Source organism: Rattus norvegicus, chromosome 2 (genome assembly GCF_021556685.1).
Source record: "Rattus norvegicus strain SHRSP/BbbUtx chromosome 2, alternate assembly SHRSP_T2T, whole genome shotgun sequence".
Taxonomy (NCBI): Eukaryota; Metazoa; Chordata; class Mammalia; order Rodentia; family Muridae; genus Rattus; species Rattus norvegicus.
Window position 1 is genome coordinate 228,781,081 of NC_141535.1, and position 12,881 is coordinate 228,793,961.

Genomic DNA, 12,881 nt, shown 5'->3' on the forward strand with positions numbered 1-12,881 from the left:
TTAGATGGGTGGGGTAGGGGTTGATATTGATATTCCATTTAGGACTGGCACTCAACAGTCATTTGTTCTCAGTATTTTGGCCAGTTATGGGCCTCTGCTCATTACAAAACATGGAAATTCTTGGATCAAGGTTGAGAGTGACACAGATCTATGATAGTGACAAAAATATTTAAAAGGGAGTTTGGCAATATGAGCAGAACAACAGTAGTATATTCTGTTCTAGGGCCTACAGTCTTCTCATAGTCTTTTTTAACAGATGTATATAGAATAGTCATGAATTCCCTTCTGTGGATCAGCCTCAAATCCAACCAGAAAGCGGTTGGTTGCTGCTGTCACCGTTATGCCAATATTACACCACTAGGCGTCTCTTGCTTGGCAATAATGGATTCAGTGTCTTTGTTTCCAAGATGGCAGGAAGGTGAAAAGGGCACAAATGCTATATCTTTCCACAGCAGAGAACAGGAAGCTCTCTAAAGTCATTGTTAATGCGAGTCATGAAAGCAGAACCCTCACAGAGCATCACTTCCCAGAGGCTTCATCTCTTATTACCATCCCTAGGAGGGAAGACATTTCAATGTGAGTTTTGGAGGGACATAAGTGCCAAATCATAAGAAATGCTAGAAATAAGCTTGCTGATAATTATTAGGGAGTTTTAGTGGAGTATAATTTACTATGTGTATGCATCTAAAGAAAAGTGTATAAATCTTAAATATAGTTTGAAAAATCTCCTGAGCAGGAATACTTTCACGAAGCCCAATGATTACAATAAGAAACAGAGCATACAGAATCAGAAGTGCAGCAATCTCTTTTAACCCTTCCTTCTGTCCCCGTATGATAGCTGCTCTTAACTGTGAACTTGATGGTGTTTAGAATCACCTTGGAGACAACCTGAGGGTCTGCCTATGAGGTATTTCCAGAGGGGGAATAGGAGGAGGCCTGCTGAGTATCAGAATGCATGTGTTTCTGATTCCTGACTGCAAACACAGTGTTACTCTTGGCTACACAGCCTACCTTAATGCCATGACTTCTCTTCCCTGATGAGCTGTAACTGTGAGCTACAATACACCCTTACTTAGCTAAGTTTCTTATAGGGTATTTAATCAGAGAAATGAGTAAGCTAATATACCATCCATTTCCCAAAATCAACCAATATTTACTCTTCTCAGATCTTAGACGTTTGAAATTTTTTTATTTTGTGGAAATGGAATTATGAGATAATTCCTTCCTGTATGGCTTACTTAGTATATTTACTTTTGTTTCTGAATAAGCGTCCATCACATGCAGTCTGCATGCAATTCACCTATTCTGCTACTGATAGACATTTTGGCAATCTTCCAGATTTTAGGGCACGCATACATATTTCTTTGTAATGACATAGCTGAATCAAAGGATGTTCTTGGGATGCAGAGGCCCAGCTCTAACAGAACATAAAGGTTTCCTGGAGTACTTGAACCAATTCATAATTCTACCTGTTTTTGTCTGCAACCTCATCAGCACTTGGCATTGTCTGTTGCATTTTAGTCATGAAAAATGTATTCCTACATATCATGATTTTAATTGATAGTTTCCTGAAGAATAAGAGATTGTGTTTCTTTTCATGTGTACATTAACCATTTATATACTGGCAGGAAGTGTCAACACATACTTTTTTAAATTAAAACTTAATTTTTTTAAAAATTAAAAACTCTGGCATTGTTTTAAAGTTCCACTATGGAATTGAAAGGAAGTCACTTAAATAACTTGTCCCAGTAAAGATCATTTAATTTTGCTTATCTTTCCCACTTAAAAAAGATGTCAGAAGGCCATCAGGTTGGTCTTAAAGCAAAGCTATGTACTAAGCATGACTTTCCTTTGATAGATTTTAAGCTTCGCCTGATTTTTCCCCCAACCCCCTTCTCTGTGTTATCTAGGAGCCCCTTCTATTTCTGTGTCCTGGGAATTGGAAGATAGAACAAAAGCAAGTATCTGAAGGGCATCATTTTCAGGTGTTTCTGTGTACTTCCTCTCTAGGATCACATTTGTGAATCTTTAATGAGCGTAGGTAGGCACACAGCTGAATTCAAAATAGGTCAGAAAGAGAATTCACCTAGGCTGGAGAACTATCCCATCAGTTACGAGCACTGCTGCTCCTACAGAAGATCCAAGTTGGTCTCCCAGAACCCATATTAGGTGGATCCCATGCCTTCTTATGGCTTCAACAGGCGTTCCCCATTTAATTCAGTCTCCTCTCTATAGAAAATTTCTATGATATCTTGTTAGTGTTTCTTTCTGCGAGTGTAAACTACAATAAATGCCCACGATGCTTCCCTACATTTCCAACTAAAATTAATAGATTAATAGCGATATCTAATATTCAACTTAAGTTATTGAGCTGTAAAAGAAATCCTTAAAATTTTCTGAAATTTTCTTTATACAGCATGCACCAGCATACACAGAATCTCTCACAAACACATAAATACAAAATAAATATTAGGAGAGAGAGAGGGAGAGGGAGAGGGCGAGGGCGAGGGCGAGGGAGGGAAAGAGAGAGAGAGAGAGAGAGAGAGAGAGAGAGAGAGAGAGAGAGATTAACTGAATGGAGAATGAATTGAGTCTAGATTTGAAACCAGGAAGAATTCAGCTCTGGACAAATACAGCAGAGAGGACTAAGAGTGCTGTAGGGAGGGTTCAGAGTCACTGGTGTGTGAGTCCAGTAGGAAGTTCCCAATGGAGGAATCTGAGAACATTTTCTTTTAAAAAGTTTTACTTCTAGAGGAAAAATAATTTTTCTAATTCAAAACAATATCCCAGAATGGAATAGGATGCTGTAGTCCCCGTTCCCCATTTAATTCAGTCTCCTCTCTATAGAAAATTTCTATGATGTCTTGTTAGTGTTTCTTTCTGCGAGTGTAAACTACAATAAATGCCCACAATACTTTCCTACATTCCCACCTAAAATGAATAGATTAATAGCGATATCTAATATTCAACTTAAGTTATTAGAGCTGTAAAAGAAATCCTTAAAATTTTCTGAAATTTTCTTTATACAGCAGAATTGTATAGTGTGTGTGTGTGTGTGTCTGTGTGTGTTTGTGTGTGTGTGTGTGCATGTGTGCGTGTGTTTGTCTGGAAAAAGGATTGAGTTAACAGTTTGAAAAATGGTGGCATTCGTGGGGGAGAGAATCCATGTACTGAACTAACTGAGCAGAAGCAAAAATAATTCTAGATGTGAGTCTGAGTGTTTAAATCCACCAGAAAAGAGATATCTTGGGAGGAAGTTGGATTTTCCACAGAGTGTATATTGGATGTTGATAGTGATTTTCTTGAGCCCGTAAGGACAATGTGGCATCAGTTGATATGGGAATCACACACTACTGCCTTCAACTATCAAATAATCCTCAATTAATTATTAACTGACATGCTGGGACGTGAAGATAGTGTCCCCACTGTCAGGCTGAGAACCTTAGCTATTTTCTGAAGGCAAATGAGAGTCATTAAAGGCTTTTGGAAATGGAAATGACAAACAGCTACATTCCCAAAGGTTATCTCTTGCTGAAAAAAAAAATGGTGTAGTTTCAACAAGCGTTTGTTTCTGAAGGGCTGGATTTGGGTATGGCTACTGAACGGAACTCAGATTCTCAAGGATTGAAGCCAGACTGGAGACCTCAAGTCGACAGTGGCCATTTGCCAGAGGCCTCCCTCAGCTCCTTGCCACAGAACCTTCCCACAGTGCAAGACCTCATATGGCTGGCATCTGGCCTAATGGAGTGAGTAAGAAAGCAGAATCTTGCCGTCTTTTTCTAGAAGTGACACCCATTGCACATGGTGTATTTTAATTATTTCAAATGGTTGTTAGAGTGCTCCACACTCAAAAAGACGGATTTCCACAAGGGGTAAGCATCAGCAGGTGGGTATTTTAGAGATCTACTTCAAACGACCAGGCTGGAAGCATCAAGCCTTTGCAATGGGTGGTTCCTTTGGACAGGGAGCTAAGGAGATGCCATGGAAATGACGGGGCATTAAGATAGCCAGGATGGGCAAACAGACTGGAGGAAGAAGATGATCAGAGGAGATGGCCAGGAAGAACATCCAGATTGGAAGGGGAAGATGAACAGAAGAGATGAGCCAAGCCTGACAGATTAAAATGATTGCCTGTGTGTGGAATCACAGGACAGGAAGCATGGTATGTAGATTTTGGAGGATCATCAAGTAATAAAAAGAGGGTTTCTTTTTGTTTGTTTGTTTTAGCACACTTAACAAATACACAATCAGGAGGCGCCTGCTTCTCCCGGCAGCGAGCTACCCTCATCCTGCTCAGCCTCTGGTTTGCGCCCGGTCACTGCTGTCCCGCTGCCCCTTGCTTGAGCCTTCCCTTCCCTATGTTCCCGGACAGAGTGTGGGAAGCAAAGACCCTCTTGCCCACTCCTCATCGTGTCCGAAGAGACCAAAGAGCTGCTGGAGCTGGTGTGGGGTACTAGGTGCAGTCCCAGGCTGTCGGACAGCATCTTCTGCCTCCGGACGCGAGGGTTTGTGTTTAGTGAATCAGAGGGATCTGCGTTAGAGCAGTTTGATGGTGGCCTCTGTGCTGTCATTGCACCTGTTCAGGCATTTCTTTTGAAGAAGCCTCTGTTTTCCTCCGAGAAGTCGTCCTGGCGGGATGGCTCAGAGGACGAGCAGAAGGAGCTCTTTTGTCATACCTTGCGTGATATTTTAGAAAGTGCTGTGACAGCTCTGGATCATGCTGCTTGCTTGGTTTCATGGTTGAGAGGAAGGACAACTGAGGACGCCGCTAAGATTTCTGGGAGTCCTGCACAGTCTACTTGCCAAGTGGGGCATTCCTCTGCCTTGGCTGTCGAAGAGCTTGACATTGAGCGATTTCATGCATTAATTCAAAAAAAAGATCACTCAGAACGGTATCAGAATTAAAAGATGCTGTCTTGGACCAGTGTTCAAGGTGGGGAAACAAATCTGGAGTCTTGCTTTTTCTCTATTCTGTATTACTGACAAAGATATGCTACCTCTGAGTCCTTTAGCGTCCTTCACAGAGCCCATGAAAGGAAATGGAAAGTAATCTTGGGGGAGCTATACTTCTTACCGTCTCAAATACAAGTCTGGGGCACTGAAAACATAACGAATTCCATTGAAGATGCAAATGAACCTTTGATAGACCCTGTGTATGAGCATCACAGCCAAAGCTTAATTAACCACCTACTGGTGGGGTACAGTCTCTAATGTATGGGATGGTGACAGAGAGCTCAGGAATGCAGCTTCTCGGTATCCATGAACAAGCAATGTAGAATTCTTAACACTAAGGGAAGCTTTACACTATTGTAAGGTTGGTTCTTACTTGAACTCTCCAAAATTCCCTATATGGATTATTGGCAGCAAAACTCACCTCACCATATGTTTTTACCAAGGATATGGCTTTAGTTGCCCCTGAAGCACCTTCGGAACAAGAGAGAAGAGTTTTTCAAACCTATGACCCAGAAGATAATGGATTCATAGCCAACTCACTTCTAGAAGATATCTTGAAAGCCTTGGACCTTGTTTCAGGTCACGAGTATATAAATCTCATGAAGAATAATTAGATCCAGAAGGAGTCATATTGTTGGGTCCATTTCTTCAAGAATTTTTTTCCCGACCAGGGCTCCAGTGGTCCAGAATCTTTTACTGTCTACCACTACAATGGATTGAAGCAGTCAAATTGTAAGGAAAAGGTAATGTGTGTGGAAGGAACTGCAGTCGTTAAGGGTTTTGAAGACCCCATGCTACAGACAGATGACACTCCTATTAAATGCTGTCTGCAAACCAAATGGTTGTACACTGAGTTACTGTGGACCACAGACCGTTCTCCTTCACTCAGCTGAGTTGCCCAAGTATTTGTAAGGAAGATTGTCAAACCCGGTGTTGAAAGGGGGATTCATGACAGGCTACATGAAGCTAAATGCTGGTATTGTTGATTAACAATTGTAAATAACAATTAAAAACACATTTTCAGTGTTTATGATGCATTTAAATTGTTTGTTCTAAAGCTTTATATTGTTATTTTATCCTATTATAATCCTTTCTGTGAAATTTACTAACAAAATTAAGCTTTAATTAAAGTTCATCACTTCTGCAGTCAGGTAATTGTTACCAGATTATAAACACAGTATTATAGCATTTTTATAATTAGATTAGTCACAAAAACCTGCTTGGGATATCATTTCATTTTACTGTATTGTTTTTAACAACCTCCCTACCAAAATGCAGAGGTTAACTTTTGTTAATTTTGTTTTTCATTGCTAAAATCTGTTTTCCACCAGAAATACTAATAAATCACAAATTATCAACCCTGAAAAAAAATACACAACCAGGAAAGAAATAACTGTTTGGGCTGTTAACTTGTGGCAGCTAACATGGGAGCAAGCATATATACACAATGGGTTCAGACCTGCCCATGCTCAGTCTACCCTGAGTCTCGTTACTCTTCCGTGAATGTGGAAGCTAATTTCTATGTCTACTAATGATTTTTTAGGGTCACCTTAAACCCGATAACCCTTCCTTAACCTCTTTAAAAAGTCTGTGCTCTTACATAGTCTCAAAAGAATAAAAATATCTTCTGCCAGTCTCTCTACAACCATCAAATAACCCCACTGTATCACGTCACTTTGTTTACACCAACAATTGCCATAGAGCTCTCATCTGTGTGTCTTTATAGAGAACATCATTTCATCTGTGTAGGTTACTGTCTTAACTGTCATTCAAATATCCTCTCAAATGAAGGCACCCAAACCTTCCCTTAGATGTACATACTTCTAGTTACTCCTCTTTTCAAAATTAATATATTGTTTCTTTCTCCCTGACTTCCACTTTTGTCTGGCCTCAAGCTCTATTTAGGGTACTATTTTAATATTTTCTTTTGCTGTGTAGAACCTTAGAGTAGTGAGAAAAAGAAAGACTAACTTACATTCAGAGATCTGGATTTGAATGCTAACCTGCTCTTAACTTTTTTTCCTCGTCATGAAAACTGTGTTTTGGTTTCCTCATTCAGAAACATGGTGATATTGATTCCTGCTTCCTATTCCTACAATGAGAATGACAGCAATGGAAGCAGTCATTATTTTTATATTCCCTGTAGACGAGGAAAATTGCGAAGGAGCGGCCCATACCCGGCTACTGTGTCTATTGGCCTGAGAGCACCGGATCAGGCTGTATATGTAATAACCCAGCCCGCTGACAACATGAAGGGTAGAGCAGATGGATGGACTCCAACTCAGAGTCACTTCAAACATCAACCACCATGTGCTGACAGCCAGTTCTGTAGATCTACATAGATGACTGTGGTCCTTGAAGACCATTACTGCAGCTTCATTCGAGATACTAAAACAAAATAACCACTCAGCTGACTAGTTTTATGTCAGCTTGACACAAGCTAGAGTCATATGAAAAGGGGGGACCCTTGATTGAGAAATGCCTCTATAACTGTAGGGTACTTTGTAAGTAGTGACTGGTTGGGGAGGGCCCAGCCCATTGTGGATGGTGCCATCCTTGGCCTAGTGGTCCTAGGTCTATAAGAAAGCAGGCTGAGCAAGCCATGGTGAGCAAGTTAGTGTATAGCAGTCCTCTATAGCCTCTGCATCATCTCCTGCTTCTGGTTTCCTGCCCTGTTTGAATTCCTGTCCTGACTTCCTACAATGATGCACTACAATGTGGATACGTCATCCAAATAAACCTTTTCCTCCCCATCTTGTTTTAGGTCAGGGTGTTTCATTGCAACAATAGAAACCCTAAGTGAGGCAGAAATTTAGCTACTCCCTATGCAAATCGAGATAAATGTTCATTGTTGTTAAAATTGCTACGTTTAGAAATTTATTATCAGGCCTCATTTCATGCTAATAACACTATAACCACTCAGCGGGCCTTAACAGTGCAGTCTTAACAGGATGACAGGTGTTGGAAAAGTCACGTGCAGCCTAACGTTTTGCAGTAGGGTAGCTAAGCATCATACATGCCTTCATGCATATATATGCACATCTAAAGTCCCCTTCATTACTCATGTTTTCTACCTGAAACAAATGATCGATACCTTTAAGAATGATACATACAACACAACAAAGTAAAAATTTTCTCTAAAAGACACAAACATTGTGTCCATGTATGGCTTTCTAGATGAAGTGTTAATCCTTCATCTCAACCCGACCAAATAAAAAAAAAGAATGTTAGGCAGACCTAAGTAACGTCATTAAGAGACGTCTGCATGAGGAGAGAGATTTTTCAACATGGAGGATAAGGGTTGGAAAGAAATGTAGTACCACTCTTTAATATTCTGTCCAGTATGGCTAGGTTAAGATGGGAGTTATCTGATGTCACTGAGAATGCTTTATTATCTCTGGCAAAATGACATTTGTGGGTTTCTGTATGTGTATGAATATTAAAAAAGTATCCAAGCCCAAAGATGAACATTCTTTTTTTCTGAATTGACAGAAATGGCAGGCTAGCAGTGAGGCAGGCCAAGCTAACAGCAACCACAGCTTCCAGGACTGCAAAACTGTCCAAGGTTTAGCCTACACAAACTACCCTTACTCTTAGTATTTCAGACCACATCTTTAATTATTGGAATATTCACATCCAGATCAGCCTTCCAAACTATTGGTCCCTTTAAACTCTTGCCTCTTCCCAACCTCCACTTCACAAGGCAGAAAGCATTCATTGAAAACCATCAACCCAAATGACCTGGACCTTGGTTTGAAACCTTTAGTTCTGAACCAGTGCCTTTGCCGTTAAGTGATAGACATCTCGGACCTACCAGGCCTCGCAGTGCTGGATCCTGCCACGTTTATAAGTGCTTTCCCCTCCCACTTTTTCCCAGCAGTCTTCTCTTCCGGCTTTCCCTTCTCTGGTGTAGTTTTCAATTTCACCTCCTCGAAAGCCCCTCAGTGAGAATTTCTTAAAAAGCCTTTGACACAAATTGGATGCTTTTCTGGTTTTCTTTCTGTTGCTATGATGAAACACTCTGATCAAAAGCAACTTTCAGTAGAGAAGGTTTTCTTGGTTTACAGGTCAGAATTTGTCATGTAGTGATGTTAGGGCAGGAATTCAAGGCAGGAACCAGAAAGCAGGAACCAGAAAGCAGGAGCAGTTTAAGGAGCCCTGTTAGCTGGCTACTCTCTGGCTCTTTAAGTTTTCTTACGTCACACAGGCCATCGGCCTTTGGTACTGTCCGTAGTGAGCTGGCCCTCTTGGTCCAATTCATAATCAAGACAATTCCCTCCCAGATAGGCTCCCTCACGGGCTGATCTGATCTAGGGAATTACTCAGTCGAAGCTCTCTCCTCTCAGATGACTCAGATGGCTGTGTCAAGTTGACAACGAAAACCCATCAGGACAAACACTAGGTTACTGTGTAGCCGCTTCCTTTTGGAGCATTTATCATTTTCTGAAACTAGATGGCTTCCCCTTACTTGCTGATTATCTAAATGTCTTGTTTCTCACCCTTCTCCCAATACCTATCTCAGTACTTGATATTTATTATGATAAGGTGGTAACACCATTTTTGAGTAAGTAATAATACAACATAGACAAATGAATGGCTGAGTATTTCATGGACAATTTCTACAACCAATAGCCAATCCCATTTCACCAACTCTCCTCTTCCCCTTTGACCCTCCTTAGCCCCTCACCCAGTCCATCTCTTGACCTCTCTGTGGCTTCAGCTACCTGAAGGCTCCCCCACAGTTTCAGACTCACAGAGTGAGGCGAGCATATTTTGGTCTCAGCTCCTCACCAGTGGACTGTTGGGCTCTAATGGCAATCACCCTTTCACCGCAGTGAGCACGTCTTTCCTAGTTGGCATATTTAGCACCATGTTCTTCTGCACGGCGTGACCGGTGGACAACAGGAAGTGCTGACTGAGTGGAGGAAAGTGCCGTGCTTGGCAGTTATTTATAGCCCTCTTGAGAACTGAGATGCACAGGAGTCAGACTCGCTGCAAACAAATGATACGAGTGCTAGCCCGGAGCCAGGAGCTTTTGCCAGCCCCACAGCACTGTCTTGTGAACTTGTGTCTTGCTGACTTGTTTTTCCTTTCCTTTCCCCAAAGCACAGGTTGGTTTGACTCTCATAAAACCCATCATTTTACTCATTAGAGTCCCGTGCATTAGAATTAGCTTGATAAATTAACATTTCATTACTACATGCGAGGTGGCAGCTCATGAAATCTATTATATGCCTCTATACTAAAATAAAAAGGGCTTCATGAAATGCACTCACAGTCTTCCCATACACAAACTTTTGCATAATGATGAGATAATAGGATAAAAAAAAAACAAGATATGAGAGGATGTTAACTGTGGCAGCTTTGACATTTAAGAACCAAGGGAGTAAATATTAGGAGTAGATATTTTATTTGTTGATGAAACTCTACCTTCCAGAGAGTTCTAAATGTGTACCCTTGGTTTAGTGGACTTTGAATTTAGTACTAGAGTTTGTTAATTAATTATTAATGGTAAAACTGAGTAACTATAGCATACAACTTCTACAGATTTGAAACCTAGTGTCGGAAAACCAAAAAGGTTTTCTGTTCGCCTTTGCAACACCTCACTTGTCAACAAAATCCAACCCCATGATGCCAGGATGCTAGCAATGTTTATTTTTCTGTCTGTGCGTTTTGCTGTGGAATGACTAACGTATCTGATTTGAGGTTGTGTGGATGTAGATTCAGGAACATGTGGCATTTATGATCCTAAAGTTCTCCAATAAGTATCACATATGCATACATAAATATTTCAGTTGTGAGGTACCTACTGGCAATAGGAGGTACCCAACCTCCCCATTTTATGAATGAGGACTCCATGTCCAGAAAAATATAGTGACCTGCCAAAGGTCTTACTACTCGGTTAGTAGCAGGGATAGAAATAGACTCAGGTCGAAGGTTCTCAAGCTTCAGCTTCTCACAGGCATCCCTGCCTCTGCCTCTTCCCAATCTCCTCATCAACCACCCCACATCCACGTCCACCTCAAAGTCAGTTACCATAGGGTCCTTCTCTGTCTTATTAGGCACCATTTCAAATCTAATAGGGTGGCATCCTTGGCCTTCATCTTCAGTTTGAACTCATCCATTGGGCAGTTTCTCTAAACAACACGCAGAACACATATCATCTCTCCACAAGAACTGACAAGATCTCATCTGTGAGCTCACCATGGTAAAAAGAGCGAGTCACCAATTTTCAGTCAGAGGAACAACGCCTTTCAGGGAAGGTTTGATTGGGATGTTTTCAGATGTCATAGCCTGAGGTATTACTGACACACTGTGGACTGAGGCCAGAGACTACCAAAGATCAGCTATGCAGAGAACAAGCCCAGGCCATGTAGTCAATAGTGCTAAGACCCAAAACACCGGGCTAAACAGCACCACTGTCCTCTGCTTCAGAAGCTCTGTTTCTAACTCAAGACATTGGAAGCTCAGTGGTCTGAAGACTTAGAGTCAAATGACCAGAGCTCATGCCCCACACTAACACTTCCTTGTGACCTTTGTATTTGCGGCCTCAGCTTGCTTAACTCTGAGACAGGTGGGTGACAATTAGCCCAATTCTTTCACCAGGCTGCAGTGAACTGCAAACGAGATAGTGGGACCTGTAAAACATCACAGAAATGCAAAGCTACGGCACAGTCATTCTTAGTAGCACTGCCTTTTACAAATCCCAGATATCAACATTCACTCTGGTCTCACCGAACAGCAGGTCATCCTCTCGTGGTCCAAACTAGGAAGGCCTTGTGGGTTTTGATCTTTTTCTTTTCCTTCCTTCCTTCCTTCCTTTTCTTTTTAAATGTGTTGTATGCTCTTTTCTTTCTCTGACTCATTCTTTCCCCTGTCATTGAGTTCTGGGAAGTCTACATCCTGTCTTTTCAAAAATGGTTGAAAAGCAAGGAGACAAACTAAACCAACATGGTCTCATTCAAGAATTTAAAGCCAGATATGATGAACCGCAGACTAATCATGCAATACTCTTTTCACTGTGCTGTGTCATATTCTAGGTGTCCTACGCGTCTCTCAAATCTCCTTATTCTTTGGAAGGAATCAAAGCTTTCTCGAGCTTCACTAAGCTTCACTGGGTTCCTTGTCACCTTTGTGTTGGCTGTAAACAGGCTCAAAGCCAGATGGATGTGTGGTTATCAACTGAGGCCCCGTGGAGGAGCTCAGGTAATTGTTCTAAGTTCTTCTAGTTCCTTAAGTTGAGCCTAGATTGTGTACTTTGGAGCTTCTTTCTATGAAAACGTGAGCTAATTGGCTGAACTAGGGATGTCTAACATAGATGTGGGGAGCACCACGTGCAGGATTTTGTGGGGAGTATTGTACACATTCACACCCATCTATTCATATCAAAATATGTATTGCATTATCTTTTAATTAGAAGATACTCTGCTTCTAAATTTACCTGAAACCTATAATATAAACCACTTTATGTACAAATGAACCTCTTTTATCTTACTACAGAGCCGAGAGTGGTCTTGAACTCACAGTCTTCCTGCCTCAGCTTCCCAAATGCTGGGATTATAGGTAACATCACCTCACAAACTTACATACATGCATACACACATACATATGTGTGTTTGCATACATATATATCTACATGTAGATGTTTAAATACATCTTAGAAGCATATCTCACCTGATACACTAATTAGAACTTGCTACATGGAAGGGAGAGGACAAGGGGATCTCAGATTGAACAGTTGTATAGACAGACACATATAGTACTGTGGTTGGCATTTGTACCAAAGGTCACGTGCTGGAAATATAGTCCCTAATGCATGTTGTCAGAGGTGGGACCAAGGTCTTTGCTCTATTGAATGAATGTCTTTCTTGATGGAGTGAATTCGTTTTCCTGCAGAAGCTGCTGTTGCTGTGTTTGTCCCAGCCAGT

The 12,881-nt window shown here is 41.2% G+C and overlaps 1 long non-coding RNA gene and 2 pseudogenes across 4 annotated transcripts in view; all 3 read left to right on the forward strand.

Annotated features, from left to right (window-relative positions):
* The window catches only part of LOC147996575 (uncharacterized), a 42,302-nt gene that overhangs the window by 16,042 nt on the left and 13,379 nt on the right, over positions 1-12,881 (forward strand). For all 4 annotated transcript variants that reach the window (XR_015677018.1, XR_015677014.1, XR_015677020.1 and 1 more), the window contains one exon: positions 11,994-12,159. This is a non-coding gene — a long non-coding RNA (uncharacterized LOC147996575). The remainder of the gene's footprint in view (positions 1-11,993; positions 12,160-12,881) is intronic.
* Positions 3,398-5,003, forward strand: LOC147996576 (ubiquitin carboxyl-terminal hydrolase MINDY-3 pseudogene; annotated as a pseudogene).
* Mindy3-ps1 (MINDY lysine 48 deubiquitinase 3, pseudogene 1) lies at positions 5,040-5,846 on the forward strand (annotated as a pseudogene).